Source organism: Ahaetulla prasina, chromosome 2 (genome assembly GCF_028640845.1).
Source record: "Ahaetulla prasina isolate Xishuangbanna chromosome 2, ASM2864084v1, whole genome shotgun sequence".
In the NCBI taxonomy this organism is placed as follows: domain Eukaryota; kingdom Metazoa; phylum Chordata; class Lepidosauria; order Squamata; family Colubridae; genus Ahaetulla; species Ahaetulla prasina.
In genome coordinates, this window is record NC_080540.1 from 49,865,662 (window position 1) to 49,873,616 (window position 7,955).

Below are 7,955 nucleotides of genomic sequence, written 5' to 3' on the forward strand. Positions count from 1 at the left end.
TGGCCTCGCCCGCCCACCCTGTTCTATCCTGTCCATTATTTCCTGTTTTGTAGCTCATCTCAATTGCACGCCCCCCACTGTTCTACTACTCATTGCTGACTTAGAAGGTAAGCAGCTGAGCTTCTAAATGCTCCATTTTCAGTGCTGTGTGCAAGCGCCTTAGGCATGCAAAGTGCATATTCACCAAACCAGTTGTTAAACCGGCAGCATCCCACCACCGATTTCCACCCTTTTATTATAACATGAAATAGAAACTTACTGGACAGCAGATGTATAAATCCCAAAGAAGAAGGGAGGGGAGAGAGATTGGCTAGTCAAGGCCAAGTCAAAATGGCATGTTTGCTGAAGTTACAAGTAAGTTTTCATTGCAACCATAACTGAAATGGAAAAACAGTGACTGGTATTAAATCACACTTTTCCCCTAGAGCCGTGATGGCGAATCAATGGCACTCATGCCACAGGTGGAACACGAAGCCATATCGGTGGGCACACAAGTGTTGCCCTAGCTTAGTTCCAATATGCATGCATGTGTTGGCCAGTTGATTTTTGGGCCTTCTGGTCCCACTGGAAGTCAGTAAGTGGGCCATTTCCAGCTTCTGGAGGACCTCCGGGGGGGGGATGAGGAAGGCTGTTTCGCCCTCCCCAGGCTCCAAGAAAGCCTATGGAGTCTAGGGAGGGTAAAAAACAAGCCTACCAGGCCCATAATGCCATCACATGCCAAAAGCGGGGGGAGTGCAGGGGGGTCACGGGCATATGTGGGGAGGCAAGGCACATTGAATTATGGGTGTGGGCCAGAGGCGGTTTTCAGTAGGTTCTGACCAGTTCTGGAAAACCAGGAAATTTTGAGTATTCGGAGAACCAGTAGTAAAAATTCTGACTGGCCCAGCCCCCATCTATTCTCTGCCTCCCAAATCCAAGCTGATTGGGAGGAAATGGGGATTTTCCAGTAACCTTCCCCTGGAGAGGGATGGGAATGGAGATTTTACAGTATCCTTTCCCAGCCATGCCCACCAAGCAATGCCACGGCCACCAAGCCACACCCACAGAACCGGCAGTAAAATTTTTGAAACCCACCACTGGTTTGGGCACTTGCGCAACCCCCCCATGTTCCCCCAGCTTTTGGCACACAACAGTAAAAAGGTTAGCCATCACTGCCCTAGAGCCATGAACAATTATTTTATTTATAAGTCTGTCCGTGTGTTGTGAATTTTTCTGACTGCTAATTGGTATTCATGGATATGCTCTAGTAATCTTCTGTCTGTCTGTCCTACATAGCGGTTGTCATCTAAACATATAGTATTGTATGGCCCATATTGCAAGGCCATACAATACCACTAATCATCAATTACAGAATAATCTCCAATCCTTGTGGACTACTGGACATTCTGATGATTCACAAAGCATTTGCACAAAACATTAAGAACTAAACAAGAGAGAAAAATCAATTCGGCCAATGTATTGTTGCTTATACAGTTCAGCTGTTACTTGCCTGTATAGATTGAAAGATTAGTGAGCTTCAAAAAGTGACTTCACTAGACAGTTCATCTTTCCTAAAGATTTCTGCTCATGATGATGATGGTGCTAGTCTGATCAATTATGCATGCTATTTGAACCTGAATTTTTAATAAAAGGAGACACATGTCATAAAAATAAGCTAAGGGGTAGATTTTCTTAAAGTAGCTACTAGTCATAGTGCAGAATCTAGAATGCATGCATCCCACTGAAGTTGCTGTTGTAAATAAGGAACCTTAATACGGAGTTCATGGTTTACTGTAAAACTGTAGAACATTAAATACTGCCTTGAAAGTGAAGGCAGGGTTGAGAGATATGGTGTTATTGGAATTCTATAAACTAATGGCTTCTACTTACATAGAAGTAAGTACTTTGCAGATTAATTTTACACTGTTTATGTACAGTGGCTTAATCTGTATTAAAAACAAACAAACCAGACTGACAAAGTGTTCCATTGTCAGAATAACAACCCAACCTCCCACAAGCAGAGCTGTGTAAGAATGTTATTCAGATGGCTACAAACAGCCCACCTACACAACATCTTCCAACAAAATGGATACTTATGCAATTTTATCCAAAAGTGCCTGGCCACTCAACCCACAGCAATTCAATCAACACGAGCTATAAAAAAGATAACACTATTAAATATCAAAAACATGTCAGAAACAACCAACAGATTATTAAATCACACACCAGGCATCAACAGAGCACACAAACCAACTAAAGCAAGCCCTCCAAAATATCTTAAGTAAACCAAATGACCGAGTAGGCCAAGGAGAAAAAATAGGAGTCATCTACAACATACAATGTAAGGACTTAAACAGCCATTATGTAGGACAGATAAGCAGAAGACTAGCAGAGTGCATTCATGAACACCAACTGGCAGTCAGAAGTCATGATGAAAACTCCTGAGTTGACAACACATGGATAGATTTAATCATAATTTCAACTGAGAAACCAAGCATCCTAGATCAAACTGAATCCAAAAATGTTTCAGTTTTTGTGGGAGTTTGACATTCAGACCAATTAACCATCAATGGACTATAGAAATAACCACCATTCCAAAAAAAAGAGAAGGAAAAAGGAAAAGAAGCTAATCAAGGAACTTACAAAGAGAAAAGCATATTCTTATCCTTATTGGTAGGGCAAGTATAAACAAAGAGCAAATCTTATACTCACTAGCACTGATGATGTTGCCTAACTGGATAATAAACTATCTGCAAGAAAACAACCAACCTCAGAGATTCAATTCAATGCAAAATCTATGATAAAACCCAGTCTGTCAATTATACATGGTCTATATAACTATGCTAAAATTACAATCCATGTCCAAGATGGCCGCCTAACGAGGTCTCGGAGTGGGCGCTGGCGAGATGTCCTGTGTCCAGAAGCAGCGTTGGACGTTCTAGCCGACTTGGCTCGGTTTGGCCGGATAGATCATCTACTCAGCAACCGCAGGAGGGGTTTTTCGCCCTCGAGGAGTTTGCGGTTGCTGAGTGCCGAGCCAGTCAAATCGAGTCGGCGGAAAGGGCGGAAGGGCGGAAGGGCGATGAAATGGCGTCGGCTCTGTTGGGGCGGGGCTGCGAGGCTCCGGCCTGCTTTTCCGGCCTTCTTTCTTGGCGGAGATTTCCTGTTCGCTGACTGCTGAGGCTGGTATTTTGTTGGAAATTGATCGGGCCGACCTGCCTGCCTGGCTGGATGGATGATCTGCTTGGCGACCATGGGAGGGTTTTGCCCTCAAGGTATTTGTGGTCGCCGAGTTCCGGGCCAGGAACAGAGCAGAGTCGGCGGAAACGGGGCGGTGAAATGGCGGCGGTTTCGATGGGGTGGGGCGGTGATGCCTGGCCTATCGTCCGGCCTGTTTTCCGGCCCGTTCTTAGGCAGCGTTTATCCCAGCTTCTCCGGCCTTTTGGGGCGACGGTACTTGCAGTTTGGATGAGGGTTGTCTTGAACTGCCCCTTAAGAACTCGACTCAGGAATCCTGGCTTAACCTGGGTTTAACTTTGGTTTAAGCTACAGATTTTCAGCATCCCGTCGAGGCCCCCCCCACGGGCCCTGTGGAGTGGAGGTTGCCATCTGGGCCGTTGGGATGTTTATTAGACCGGCTAGTTCTACCTTTCCACCTCGATGGTCTGCGGAAGAGATTATGCTCAAGGACTGCTTTGAGAGCATTTATCCTGCCTTTATCATCTTGTTTTATCATCTTATCTTCTGTGGGCTTCACGCCTCCCGCCCTCAAAAAACGACTGCTGTATCAGGTGACATTGGACGAACTCTTGTTATGCCCGATATGAGATATGAGATATTCTCCGTTGGAACTCCGTCGTCTGCGAGGTGCCCCCGCCTCGCAGAAATGGCCCTCTACGTTATTGGGGGCCTATCTTAATGACGGGTTTTGGGACCCAGAGAGATGGCATGCATCGAAGAAGAACCTTTGGGGTTTTTTTAATAGGTTTTTAAATAAGGGGTTTTTAAAGGGGGGAGGGGTGTGACGGGTAGGGGGAGAAGCCCGTTGGGGAGGGTATGTCCAGTCCCAGCGCCAGCTCACGGCAGCACTTTATCTGGTCCGAAGACAGGGGGGGGAAGGGGGTGTTCCGAGTGTAGAGTGTTATTCCATCTGTACGGTAAGTGGGAGAGGCAGATATGGCGGAGGCAAGGGGCCGTATCGTTCTTTGGGAGCACATGGTCGATGTCTACAAGCGATCACGTGCTCCGGCCCCTCAGTCCTTACTCGTTCCCCGGATGGTCAGGATCCTCAGAGCCTGGGTCTTCGACTGATGTTATGCAATGCCCGGTCCATGGCTAATAAGGCTCCCTTGATCTGTGACCTTATTCAGAGGGAGTCCGCGGACTTTATGGGCATTACGGAGACCTGGTTGGGCACAGAGGGGGGTGTACCCCTGGTTGAACTGTGCCCTCCAGGTTTCCGCGCATTCCATCAGCCGAGGGCCCAAGGTAGGGGTGGGGGGGTGGCGGTTGTGATTAAAGAAAGTCTAGAACCGAGGGAGTCCACTGTGCCTCAGATAGCTGGTTGTGAATCCCTCCTTGTGAAGTGGGGCCATAGGAATCAGATGGGCTTGTTGATCGCGTACCTGGCTCCTTGCTGCGTGACTACAGCCCTGCCTGAGCTACTAGAGGTGCTTGCCGGGGTGGCGGTTGAGATTCCCAGACTTTTAGTCATGGGGGATTTCAACTTGCCATCGGCCGGCTTGTCATCAACGGTGGTCCAGGAGTTCCAGGCTTCCATGACGGCCTTGGACCTGATTCAAGTAACTGATGGCCCCACACACATCGGGGGAGGCACACTAGACTTGATTTTTATCTCTGGACAGTGGTTTAATGATCTGGAAGTAGGAGATTTAGTGACAGAACCGGTGTCATGGTCAGATCATTTTCTCCTTCACCTGGACTTTTGGACCGCCGCTCACCATCGCAGGGAGACGGAGCCAATGCGTTGGTTCCGTCCCAGGCACCTGATGGACCCTGAGAGGTTCCAGACGGAGCTTGGGCCATTCCCTGAGGATCTTGCCCACGGCACGACTGAAGAACTAGTCGCGGCCTGGGAACGGGCTGCGGCTGGGGCTTTGGACCGTGTCGTGCCTTTGCGGCCTCTGACCCGGCGTAGATCTCAATTGGCTCCTTGGTTCTCTGAGGAGCTGAGGGAGATGAAACGCCGGAGAAGACGCCTAGAGAGCACCTGGAGGTCTAATCGTTCCGAGGCTGATCGGACACTAGTGAAGTCTTTTACTAAGACCTATCTAGTGGCAATGAGGGAGGCAAAACGTTCTTACGTTTCCACCCTCATTGCATCGGCAGATAACCGCCCGGCCACCCTGTTTCGGGTGGTCCGTTCCCTCCTTCATCAGGAGGGACGGGATGACCCCTTACAGGGACGTGCCAAGGAGTTTAACGGTTATCTATACGATAAAATCATTCAGCTCCAGAATAGTCTGGATCAAAATTGCGATGATCCAAGCGGGATGACGGAGCCTCGTCTTGTTGAGGTTATTTGGGATGAGTTTGATTCTGTGGCTCTCGAGGACGTGGACAGGTTGCTTGGGAGGTTACATGCAACCACATGTTTACTGGACCCGTGTCCCTCCTGGTTAGTACTGGCTACTCAGGAGGTGACACGAGGCTGGCTCCAGGGAATTATAAATGCTTCTTTGATGGAAGGGGTTTTCCCCGCCGCCTTGAAAGAGGCGGTGGTGAGACCCCTCCTCAAGAAGCCTTCCCTGGATCCAGCTATTTTGGGTAATTACCATCCAGTCTCCAACCTTCGCTTTGTGGCGAAGGTTGTAGAGTGTGGTTGCATGGCAGCTTCCCCAGTACCTGGATGAAGCCGTCTATCTAGACCCGTTCCAGTCCGGTTTCCGGCCCGGTCATAGCACAGAGACAGCTTTGGTCGCGTTGGTAGATGACCTCTGGAGGGCCAGGGATAGGGGTTGTTCCTCTGCCCTGGTCCTATTAGATCTCTCAGCGGTGTTCCATACCATCAACCATGGTATCTTGCTGCACCGGTTGGGGGGTTTAGGAGTGGGAGGCACCGTTTATCGGTGGTTCTCCTCCTATCTCTCCGACCGGTCACAGACGGTGTTGACAGGGGGGCAGAGATCGACCGTGAGGCGCCTCACTTGTGGGGTGCCGCAGGGGTCGATTCTCTCGCCTCTCCTGTTCAACATCTACATGAAGCCATTGGGTGAGGTCATCAGTGGTTTCGGGGTGAGTTACCATCTGTACGCTGATGATACGCAGCTGTACTTTTCCACCCCGGATCACCCCAACGAAGCTGTTGAAGTGCTGTCCCGGTGTCTGGAAGCCGTACGGGTCTGGATGGGGAGAAACAGACTCAAGCTCAATCCCTCCAAGACGGAGTGGCTGTGGATGCCGGCACCCCGTACAGCCAGCTGCAGCCGCAGCTGGCTGTCAGGGGCGAGTTATTGGCCCCAATGGAAAGGGTGCGCAACTTGGGCGTCCTCCTGGATGGGCGGCTGTCGTTTGATGATCATTTGGCGGCCGTCTCCAGGAGGGCTTTTTACTAAGTACGCTTGGTCCGCCAGTTGCACCCCTTCCTTGACCGGGATGCCTTATGCACGGTCTCTTGTCACTTCCCGTTTGGATTATTGCAATGCTCTCTACATGGGGCTGCCCTTGAAGTGCACCCGGAGGCTGCAGCTAGTCCAGAATGCAGCTGCGCGGGTTGTAACACCAATCCTGCGCGGCTTGCACTGGCTTCCTGTAGTCTTTCGGGTGCGCTTTAAGATCCTGGTCACCACCTTCAAAGCACTCCATGGCTTAGGGCCCGGGTACTTACGGGACTGCCTGCTGTTACCTTATGCCTCCACCGACCTGTACGCTCACATAGAGAAGGTCTTCTCAGGGTGCCGTCCGCCAAACAATGCCGGCTGGCGGCCCCCAGGGGCGGGGCCTTCTCTGTGGGAGCTCCTACGCTCTGGAACGAACTTCCCCCTGGATTACGTCAAGTGCCTGATCTTCGGACCTTTCGCCGTGAGCTGAAAACACACTTATTTATTCAAGCGGGACTGGCCTAATATTTTTAAATTTTAACTGGGGTTTTATCATTTTAGGGTTTGAAATTTTAAATTTTAAATTTTTTAATACTGGCCATTTTTTTCTAATTTGCTCGGTTTTAAATTGTTGTTTTAATTGTATATTTTTTATATTTCTTATCTTTTGGCTGTACACCGCCCTGAGTCCCTTGGGAGAAGGGCGGTATAAAAATTTAATAAATAAATAAATAAACTGTGTGGCCCGTAGTCAGTTTAATACTGAAAGGGAAAGGAATAAGTAGTGCAACCGGTTTGCCACATTTGTTGTATGAAATACTATGGTGGTTTAGATACATGTTTCCCACAAATCCCCAGTGCTGCTGTGCAGAATCTAGACGCCTGTGTTGTAGTTATGGACTGTTCGTCCTTAAGCAGCCACTGGAGATAAGCAGTGTCGGAGTACCTCAGAGAATATGAAGGACTCCATAATTTTACCCTGAGCTATATATATTTTCTTCTATTGAAATAATTCTTTATTTTATAAGAACTATCCTGTTTCCCTGAAAACAAGACCTCCCTGGATAATAAGCCCAATCAGGCGTTTGAGCATAAGTGCTAAAACATGCACTTCCTGAAAATATTTAAACACATCGCAGCCGGTCCCCACCATTTCCTCTGGTTAGGGTTAGGGAGACAGAGCTGGAAATCAGGTAAAACAGCAAGAGAAGCCCCGTCTTTCTCCATGCACCCCAAAATAATAAGACCTCCCTGAAAATAAGGCCAATCACTTATTTCGGGGTTCAAAAAAATATGAGACAGGGAAACACAGTATATAAGTAGTTCTCCTATATCATAGCAGACTAACATTTAGAATCAGTAAAAATTTTGAAGTAATAAAAAAAATTCATAATATATCTGAATTTCAATTTCAGC